The sequence below is a fragment of the Oncorhynchus keta genome, chromosome 28 (genome assembly GCF_023373465.1).
Source record: "Oncorhynchus keta strain PuntledgeMale-10-30-2019 chromosome 28, Oket_V2, whole genome shotgun sequence".
Lineage (NCBI taxonomy): Eukaryota > Metazoa > Chordata > Actinopteri > Salmoniformes > Salmonidae > Oncorhynchus > Oncorhynchus keta.
In genome coordinates, this window is record NC_068448.1 from 45,697,389 (window position 1) to 45,709,135 (window position 11,747).

Consider the following 11,747-nt stretch of genomic DNA (forward strand, 5'->3'; position numbering starts at 1 on the left):
TTGCCCGGGCGGTGTGTTTGGGATCATTGTCATGCTGAAAGACCCAGCCACGTTTCATCTTCAATGCCCTTGCTGATGGAAGGAGGTTTTCACTCAAAATCTCACGATACATGGCCCCATTCATTCTTTCCTTTACAGGGATCAGTCGTCCCTTTGCAGAAAAACAGCCCCAAAGCATGATGTTTCCACCCCAATGCTTCACAGTAGGTATGGTGTTCTTTAGATGCAACTCAGCATTCTTTGTCTTCTAAACACGACGAGTTGAGTTTTTACCAAAAAGTTATATTTTGGTTTCATCTGACCATATGACATTCTCCCAATCTTCTTCTGGATCATCCAAATGCTCTCTAGCAAACTTCAGACGGGCCTGGACATGTACTGGCTTAAGCAGGGGGACACGTCTGGCACTGCAGGATTTGAGTTCCTGGCGGCGTAGTGTGTTACTGATGGTAGGCTTTGTTACTCCATCTGATTGGATTAGTGTAGAATAAAAACATTTGTTATTTATCTTTGTGGAGCATTAGATTAATCAACCCTACACCAACCCTAACCCAATTAAGAATTAATGAATTTTTGTCATCTCCTCACTACATGGCAGAAAGGTAGGCCTGTCTTGAAGCCTGCCCTAGAGTTAAGGTGCTTTTGAGTTGCATCGGGAAAAACGGTTGAGGATGGAAACACAACTCATGGGTATGGGATCATTCAGCAGACACTCTTCACAGTGAAAACTTGGTCCAGCAGACAACATAGCCTTTCTTTTCTTAGAAAGGAAAGGAAATTGCTTAATTAATTCTCAACATTGTTCTTCATTCTCTTCCTGCAGTTACACAAAAAAACTCAATTCAACTCTGTGGAACGGTCAATACTTAACATAAAGACTTGTTAAAACTCAGGGCATTGTTAAAGAATGTCCCTGGTAGGCCATGCATTGAATTTCAACTTGATTAATTGGAGATCAAAGGGGCGATTTGATTTAAATTGGCCCAAAAGCATTTTGACCTCCATTGTACACAATGATCTTGCAGATGTAGAAACTAGGAGCCCGAGGAGGATATCAGTCACATTATTTTAGATTGACTTGATACTTGAAACTGTCTGTCTGCCTACCTACCTGCCTGCCTGCCTGCCTGCCTGCCTGCCTGCCTGCCTGCCTGCCTGCCTGCCTGTCTCTGTCTGTCTGTCTGTCTGTCTGTCTGTCTGTCTGTCTGTCTGTCTGTCTGTTTCACTTTATTAACCCTAACTGCTAACCCTAACCATAACACAATTGGTTGACTCTCATCTTTTCTCATTGAATGCAATGTATTGACAAAAACGCAGACAGTGTGACACTCATGTTTTCCCATTGAATGCAATGTATTGACAAAAGGTGCACGTAACGGTTTCAGACGGCACTCTATCCCCTCTCTTCGAGAGAGAAAGTGACTTATTTTCTTTAGGGCTAAGGTTTATACAGCTTCATGTTTTACAGCTTTGTCATACTGTGCTTAATTTAAAAATCACTTATTTGAACATTTCATATATTTTACATGTGATGAGACCACACAGAGGGCCAGAGATAATTACAGACACCTGTGATAATCTGAACGACCCAAAATGGCCACTAGAAAGTTAGCAGAATTACAGTAATATACCCTCCCTTTGCAAACCGAAACAGGGGGAATGGAAGTTTTTGTACGCAACAGGGTAATTGAATACAAGCTTCACAATTTTTTTAAATTGTTCAAACATTTCTATCTATGGGTTAACGCGATATGCTCGACCTGCTCAGTTTCCCACCACAAAACACCAGAGAAGGGCCAAAAGAGTAGAACCAGCTCACCTGCTTTTACACTATGATTGGACTATTAGATGTTCAATGTTTCTTTTGAAAAACTTTTTTTTTTAAGTAATAGTTGAGAGTTCACTTCACGTAACAGGGTTGAAATGAGGGACAGGAGTTACTTAACCTGAAAATTAACCACCTATTATATGAAATAAATAATTATTTTCAGAACTGACTTTGTCAAAGAAATGAAATAACTTGGGGCTTTACGATGATGGTGAAAACTTGGACAAATGCTGGGGTTAAGTGGGTTGAAATCTTCTTAGAAATCACAGAGGATGCACAGAGGAACATGTCAAAAGGCTGCCTTTATTCATATAAAAATTTCAGATTGATTGAATTTTCCATTTGGTCTATATTAAAGGGCACTTAATTTAATATAACAGGCTTTTAAAATACTATATTTGTGCACATATTCTAGTTCAAATATCAAAGGGACAAAAGGCACTCATTTAGGGAAACGTCCCAGGAGCTCTTTGATCACTACATGGGGCCAGAAACTGAAATCTAAGCAGCTTCTGTAGATGAAGAGATTTACATTAAGGGTTAAGTCTTTGGGCTGCTGGGAAGAAGGAGTGTTTGAAATGGGGAATTAATGAGAGGAATTGCAATTCTTTGTGGTGTGAAAATGTTTGCTCCAAAAGAGGACTAAGAAGATCGTAGGTAAATTTGTATGTTGAACACATACAGTCTTGTATAAACACCTCGGCCTCTCTACTTAACTATGACTGTGAGAAGGACGTTAGGGTTTAAGTGGAAGCAGAATGGTTCAAATACAGGTCGTAAGGATGGATTCCACCCATGACTGAAATAATAAGTCTGTTACCATGTTACCAATGGACCTGGCTGCAAGGTCATTGGAAGGTGAGTTTTCCTGCTGTGATTCTGATTTCATCGTGTAGAGCGATCATTTACTTAGCGATCCTTTCCCAAACTGTTCTTATCAACGTTTTCATTTTGGGATGCATGTTGTTACTGTATGCCTCCCTCTAAGCCCACCCCCTACCTCCTGCCTCTCGCAGTTGACGTTCCACCGTCATGGAATGTATTATGTCATCGTCACCACATAGAGCATACGTTCACCTGGTTTCCCGGGCAACCCAACCCCAGTAGGGGTTTGCCTTTTTTCCTCCCTTGCATATGCCATAAGATTTACTCAGTGAAAACCTTAATGAATGTTTTACAAGTTGGAAGGGAATGACCAGCTGCAAATCACTGTACGTCAAAATGTTTATTGAAATGTATATATTTTTTTAGTATACCTTTACTGTAGTTTTCCTGCTTTTCTTACAGGGAGGAAATCTGAAAAAAATGTGCCCGCAACTGTCCAAACTTTGAGTGGATATCAAGCATAATGTAATTAACCTAGCTAGAGTCTTTGCTTTTTACTGAGAACGTTATAGCCTACCCACTGGGCACAGACGTCAATTAAACATCTCTTCCACATTGGTTCAACGTCATTTAATTGAAATGACGTGGAAACAACGTTGATTCAACCAGTGTGTGCCCAGTGGGTACCTACCAGCAGTGTTAGGATATGTGGTAAAAGCAGGGCATATTTTGTCCAGTGTATTCATAAACAGAGGACACTTTGTAGAAGGATTCTAGGAACAGCAGAATATGGAACAGTGAACACATGTGTACACACACACACACACACACACACACACACACTACTCAACCACTTGTAAAAACTGTCTCTGACTTCCAAAAAGTTGGTAATGGCAGTTCATCGAGGCTGTACTTGGCTCAGTGCTCAAAACCTTTTATTTACTTGGCACGACAGCAAAACATGGTTTGACTTTCCTCTCGCCAATAACACACATGCACGCATACACACGCACTCTCTTGGCACTTGGCCAGGCCTTATGTGTGAGTGGCATGACTGGGTTTCCCCATGGCAACAGGAATGCTAGCAGGCAGTGCAATGGGAGCAGCTGGTAGGTAGTGGCAGATTACTCCCCAAACAGATTTACTGGCTGGCAGTCAAGTATATAATGTGCCCTTGGAAGAGTTGAAGAATAAATAAAGAAAGAAAGGGATCTATTAAATGTGAAGAAAAACAATAAAAGATTTGTGGTAGCCCCACTGAGTAATACTTGTGGTTGCCCCAGCTGGACAGATCTCTCAATCTGTCCAGCTGGTCAATCTGTCATTCCGATCAGCAGGAGATTATTTGGGTAGTAAGGAAGGGGTGCATGCATGTTAACAGAGAGATGATGAAAGACATCAATGGCCTCTAATAGTATGGAAAGAACTGGGTGTGGAATCTTCGGACAAGAGTTACTAATCAACCTCCTCAATAAAATCCTCAATGTAATTTTCATGGGCTCTCGCACTAATTGAGGACAAGCCAGCCACAATAAATAGCTGGCATGTCGTTTCTATTCGTCTTCACAGATAGAGTTATTGTAGGACTGTCGTCGTGCCCAGACAGTTGACCTGTGAAACAAGCAAATCCTTCTTTGGAGATTTAAGATTTAAGTATGGTCTTTGTTGACTGGAGAGCGGGTGTAGGTTTACATGAACTGTACCAGCTTTATGCACTTCTAGTAAGAAAATGTGTGACATGTTCCTGTTTTATTTTATTTTTGATGTCTGTATTTCAGTGGAGGACCTTTATAATTGTTCAGGTATTCCTGAACGAATACACACTGACCGCAGACACAAGCCAATGAAACTTGACCTCTGAATTCCCACAAAGCTTTTACCGATTCTCTTTGACCATGATGTGCAAACACATTTCTCATATGTCTATAAGATCTTTGAAGAAATATGGCTGTGAGACGCCAGTCAAGCCGGAGTCTTAATGAAACAACTCCTGCCTGCGTTGAGTAATGGCCTCCGATGAGACATCCTGATTCAAATGGAGAAAGGAGGCTTGCTTTCCATTAGAGTTTTTTATGTCTGCCCTTGCTGTGATTTATGGACTTTCACTGCATCCTCGCAAAAAAAGCATTCACGAAGTATGCTGTACAGCCGGTTCAGTAGCCAGGCTGGCTGCTACCCGAGTTAATGAAATCCCTAAATATGCTGATAGGCAGGATAAGGGTCTTTGTGCGATAAAGTGGCTAAGGGTAGGATAACACACAGAGGCTACATTCCAAATAGCTCCCTATTCCCTTTATAGTGGACTACTTTTGACCAGGGCCCATAGCACTACAAAGGGAATAGAATTCCATTTTGAACAAAGCCATATAATAGACAGGCATGCATTTGAATGTACGGATAGGATCAGAAATAAATAGTCCATATTTTCTAGTCTCGTTTCATGATGAGTTATTCAGTATTCATTAAATCGCCTGATGTATTTATGCTCCTTTCTTGACAGGATCACGTACTGTACCATTTTCAATTTACTGCCATTCACTTCTCACTTTACATTCCCCATCCAGACTATGATGCATGGGATTGTGATTATGACCACCCAGAGTTAGGGTTGCATAATTCTGGGAACTTTCAATAAATTTGCTATTTTTTCCTGAAATCCTGGTTGGAGGATTCCTTGAATCATTCGGGAATAAGCAGGGAATCCGGAATCCTCCAACCCAGGATTTCTTCCATTTTTATCTGAGATTATCTGACTATTGAAATGATTTGTAGCTACTCCTTTTCTAATACAATGTAGGAAGGAATAGGGTATGTTGATACATTTTTCTACATTCAGCACCACGATGTTAACGGGAATATTGTATTCTTTCTAACAAAGATATATATTTCAGGATGTTGTGTATCCCTGGGAATAAACAGAATACATAACAGTTTTGAAAACATAGATTGTCAACATCAAAAAAAGGTGGTATCTTGGCACAACTAACCCCGGGTGTGGGATATGTTGAGCATAGGGGTAAATTGAGCCACCTTGGGTTAAGTGGGTGAGGATGTTCTGTGAGAATGGGTGATGGTGCTGGTAGGTCAAAGTGTCATTCGTGGAATGGGTGGTATATTGTACATCTTAAATGTACCCCTATATTCAGGTATAGATCTCTCTGTTCAATATCAGTTACACTGCAACTTCTTTACCAGTTGTCTGGGACAGGGATGTTGTTTCAATATGCCAATTGATAGGCAGGTTCTCTGCATTTGATGCTACTAAGCCCATGAAACTGGTCTGCGAGATTCTTGATATGTTTAGCAAGCTCAGACTCCATGTCATCGTGGCCTCTCTTTTGCACAGGTACACACATTTTGTTGTGTTACAAAGTGGGATTAAAATTGATTTATATTTTGTTGTCAACGGTCTACACAAAATACTGTGTAATGTCAAAGTGGAAGAACATTTTTGTTTTTGTATTAATGGACAATAAATCACTAATTGATTAGATAAGTATTCTAGTCATGTTAGAATCACCTTTCTGGGTAAGTCTAAGAGCTTTGCACACCTGGATTGTACAATATTTGCCTTTTTTATTTATTGATCACTGCTAGAAAGCCATTTTCAAGGCTTGACATATATTTTCAAGCTGATTTAAGTCAAAACTGTAACTAGGCCACTCAGTGTCCTCTTGGTAAGCAACTACAGTGTGTTTGGCCTTGTGCTTTAGGTAATTGTCCTGCTGAAAGGTAAGTTTGTCTCCCAGTGTCTGTTGGAAAACAGACTGAACCAAATATTTTTCTAGGATTTTGCCTGTGATTAGCTCTATTACATGTATTTTTATCCTAAAAAACTCCCTAGTCCTTGCCGTTAACTAGCATTCCAATAACATGATGCACCCAAACATAAAACTGTGCATTAACTTCTTATGGCTGCAGGGGCAGTATTGAGTAGCTTGGATGAAAGGTGCACAGAGGTGCCCATATCCAACGGCCTGCTCCTCAGTCATAGTTGCTAATATTTGCATATTATTATTAGTATTGGATAGAAAACACTGAAGTTTCTAAAACTGTTTGAATTATGTCTGTGAGTATAACAGAACTCATATAGCAGGCAAAAACCTGAGAAATTCCACTTCCTGTTTTTTTTTCTTTTCTGGGAGTGGCAGATTTTCAACCAAGCTCTCATTGAAATTACAGCGAGATATGGATGGGTTTTCACTTCCTACGCCTTCCATTAGATGTCAACAGTCAATAGAACTTTGTCTGATGACTCTAATGTGAAGGGGGATCGAATGAGTCATCACTGCCACGAGTTGACCATGCTTTCACTATGCACGTTCACAGTGGAAGGACCTGCAGTCCACCGGTCATCTGAAGTCATTCTAATTCTCCGGCTGGAATGTTATTCAAGATATGTGTAAACAACATTCTAAAGATTGATTCAGTACATCGTTTGACATGTTTCTACTGACTGTTACGGAACCTTTGGTCATTTCGTCATGTTATATTGGACACGCTTTGTGACTTTGGAATTGTTTACCAAACGCGCTAACCAAAGTAGCTAATTGGACATAAATAACGGACATTTTCGAACAAATCAAGCATTTATTGTGGACCTGGGATTCCTAGGACTGCATTCTGATGAAGTTTATCAAAGGTAAGGAAACATGTTCTGAGCTCCGTCTCAGATTATTGCATGGGTTGCTTTTTCCGTAAACATTTTTTGAAATGTGACACAGCTGTTGCATTAAGGAGAGGTATATCTATAATTCCATGTGTATAACTTGTATTAACATCTACATTTATGATGATTATTTCTGTTGAAACGATGTGGCTATGCAAAATCACTTGATGCTTTTGGAACTATTGAATCTAATATGCCAATATAAACTCAGATTTTTAAAAATATAAATATGAACTTTATCAAACAAAACATGCATGTATTGTGTAACATGAAGTCCTATGAGTGTCATCTGATGAAGATAATTCAAGGTTAGTGATTAATTTTATCTCTATTTCTGCTTTTTGTGAATGCTATATTTTGTTGGAAAATGGCTGTGCTTATTGTGGTTTGGTGGAGACCTAACATAATCGTTTGTAGTGCTTTTGCTGAAAAGCATAGTTAAAATCAGACACTTTTGTCAGGATTTCGCCAGGGTTGTTCCGGTTTTGGTCACTAGATGCCCCCATTGTGCTTTTTGACCCTTTTGTTTTCCCTTGTTCCCAGTTATTATTTGCACCTGTGCCTCGTTTCCCTTGATTGTATTTAAACCCTTAGTTTTCCTCAGTTCTTTGCTCTGTGTTTGTATGTTAGCACTCAGCCATGCTGTGAAACTATTGTTTCGCTAGTTGGATTTTCTTGAGGTACTCTGGTTTTGTTCTTGTTTATTTTTTATTATTCTTTTGAGGTTTGTTTTTTCCCTGTTGTTCTTACCACTTTGTGGATTTTCCTTGTGTCTTGGAGGATATACATTTTTTCTTTATTTATGCTGTGTCTGCCTCATCTTCTGGGTTCTGCCGACTATTAGTGGCTCAGTTTACTAAGTGACTGTTTCTCACACTGGAGACCCGAGTTCATAACCGGGTCCTGACAACTTTGGTGGGATTAACAACGGGAATAGCTTTAAAATGGTATGAGACACATGTATGTTTAAGGAATTGTAATTATGAGATTTCTGTGGTTTGAATTTGGCGCCCTCTATTTTCACAGGTTGTTGTCTAAAGTGTTACTTTAGTGCCTTATTGCAATCCGGACGCATCTTATTGAATAGTTTTATTTTGAACAAGCTTCCTTTTTTTCACTATAATTTATGTTAATATTGTGGAGTATTGTTGATCCATTCTCAGTTATCTCCTATCGCGGCCATTAAACTCTGTAACTGTTTTAAAATCACCATTGCCCTCATGGGCCTCCTTCACCATGCTCAAAGGGATATTCAATGTCTGCATTTTTTTTACCTTTCTTTGCGAGGCATTGGAAAACTTCCCCGGTCTCTGGTTGAATCTGTGCTTGAAATTCACTACTCAACAGATAATTGTATACAGTTGAAGTCGGAAGTTTACATCCACTTAGGTTGGAGTCATTAAACCTTGTTTTCAACCACTATAACACATTTCTTGTTAACAAACTATAGTTTTGGCAAGTCTGTTAGGACATCTACTTTGCTCATGACACAAGTAATGTTTCAAACAATTATTTACAGACAGATTATTTCACTTATAATTCACTGTATCTCAATTCCAGTGGGTCAGAAGTTTACATACCTTCAAACTCAGTGCCTCTTTGCTTGACATCATGGGAAAATCTAAAGAAATCAGCCAAGACCTCAGAAAAAAATTGCAGACCTCCACAAGTCTGGTTCATCCTTGGGATCAATTTCCAAACGCCTGAAGGTACCACGTTCATCTGTACAAACAATAGTACGTAAGTTTAAACACCATGGGACCATGCAGCCGTCATACCGCTCAGGAAGGAGACGCGTTCTGTCTCCTAGAGATGAACGTACTTTGGTGCGAAAAGGGCAAATCAATCCCAGAACAACAGCAATGGACCTTGTGAAGATGCTGGAGGAAAGGGTAAAAAGTATCTATATCCACAGTAAAAGGAGTCCTATATCGACTTAACCTGAAAGGCCGCTCAGCAAGGAAGAAGCCACTGCTCCAAAACCACCATAAAAAGCCAGACTGCGGTTTGCAACTGCACATGGGGACAAAGATTGTACTTTTTGGAGAAATGTCCTCTGGTCTGATGAAACAAAAATAGAGCTGTTTGGCCATAATGACCAATGTTATGTTTGGAGGAAAAAAGGGCAGGCGTGCAAGCCGAAGAACACCGGGGTGGCAGCATCATGTTGTGGGGGTGCTATGCTGCAGGAGGGACTGGTGCACTTCACAAAATAAATGGCATCATGAGGGAGGAAAATTATGTGAATATATTGAAGCAACATCTCAAGACATCAGTCAGGAAGTTAAAGCTTGCAAATGGGTCTTCCAAATGGACAATGACCACCAAGCATACTTCCAGAGCTGTGGCAAAATGGCTTAAGGACAATAAAGTCAAGGTATTGGAGTGGCCATCACAAAGCCCTGACCCCATCCTATAGAAGATGTGTGGGCAGAACTGAAAAAGTGTGTGCGAGGTAAGGAGGCCTATAAACCTGACTCAGTTATACCAGCTCTGTCAGCAGGAATGGGCCAAAATTCACCCAACTTATTGTGGGAAGCTTGTGTATCTTTATGTACATATTTTTATCCTTCCGACTTCAACTGTATGTGTGATAGAGAGATGAGGTAGTCATTCACAAGTCCTGTCAGTCCATGCAACTTATTATGTGACTTGTTAATAAGCACATTTTTCCAATTTAATGTATTTAGGCTTGCCATAACAAAGGTGTTGAATACTTATTGACTCAAGACATTTCAGCTTTTCATTTTTAATTAATTTGTACAATTTCTAAAAACATAATTCGACATGGACATTACGGGGTATTGTGTGTAGGCCAGTGACACAAAATCTAAATTGTATGTATTTTAAATTCAGGCTGTAACACTACAAAAGGTGGGAAAAGTCAAGGGGTGTGAATATTTTCTGAAGGGACTGTATAAGGAAAGAGAGGTGCAGGGGGCTGCCTTAATCAACATCCATGTCATTGGCGCCCGGGGAGCAGTTGTTATTCGGGGTTAACTGCCTTGCTGAAGGGCAGAACGGTTTTCCATCTTGCCGGCTCTGGGATTCAAACAAGCTACCTTTCGGTTAATGGCCCGACGCTTTTAACTGCAAAGGCTACTTACTAATCAACAGTCAACTCCAATTTCCACCTTTACAATATTGCATCAACTGGCCACTGAGGTAGATCTAGATTGCTGTTACTTAATGAATTAATGTCATTTATATTAAAGTCCCATCTGAGACCACATACCTCAGTATTCCCAACCTGTCTGACTCAGGAATCTGCTCTCACTAACAAGGCTCCTGAGCTCCCGAGCTTCTTGTGTTACTCGCCGCATCAAGTGCTATGCTAATTGTCACCATCTACATGGGAGGTGTGAATTGCAGACAATTAGCACGTGCCATGTAATCAGGTAGAAGTCATTAGCCATAGCCATTACCCGAAACAAAAAAAGTTTCAGAGTTGATACATGTGCATCAGGTATACTTATGTGGGTGAGTAAACGTGCTTGAATGACATTATTTCATATGATTTAATACGTTTTATTAACAAAGTGTACTCCATTTGAGGTAGAAATTGAAAATCAACATTATTACAAGAAACAAATCGCTTAATCATTTTTGAGACTACAGGAAATAGGTTATTGACTGCCATGTTAAACAACTGCAGTATGGCTGCTTTGGTTGTTAACAACCTTGTGGCTATTGTAGTCTTTTGACTGGGTGTGTTCGAGCAGTAAGACTAACGAAGACGACTCTAGACAAGTCGGCGAGTGGTGTCGGGGAAGGTGCATCTGTGACAGCTGAAAGATGGACACTGTAGTGGTTTTCCAATAGCAAGGCTCAGGTCAACATGGCAGCTATACATTTATTTTTCATTTTGTATAAATGTTGAAATAAATATCTCTATGCCCCCATAATGTGTGAACAATTAATTGGTTAGAGAGAGATCTCAAATATCACTTTCATTTGCAAAGTTGGTTCCTGTTTCAGTGACGTCTTTTGTTAATTTCGTGTGGTTCAACCAAAAACTCCCTAATAATTGGATGACAAATAGTGCCTCCCACAATGCAGATGATGGCTACATGGTGCAGTTGGTGAGAAGTAACTGCAGCGACTTGAAGGCAACCTCACCAAAAACTGCATGACCTTTGAGCACATGGTTTTTGTAAAGTTCATGCAGTTAACATTGTGACGCCCTGAATTTGTCTGAACGTCTAAGTGCCTCTCGCGTTGACATTGCACTTCCCCTTTAATTACTCACAGACCAAAAGGAGAAATCAGAGGAGTGTTGGAACAGCTGCAGAATAACTTGGATGTACAGTATGTACTTCGAAGCTGGGACGCATCGGGCTCCTGAAGAACAAAATATTCTTTACACAGGAAATGCCTATCATGCAGAAGCCATATTGTTTGTCCCCAGCAAAGCTCATCATCCAA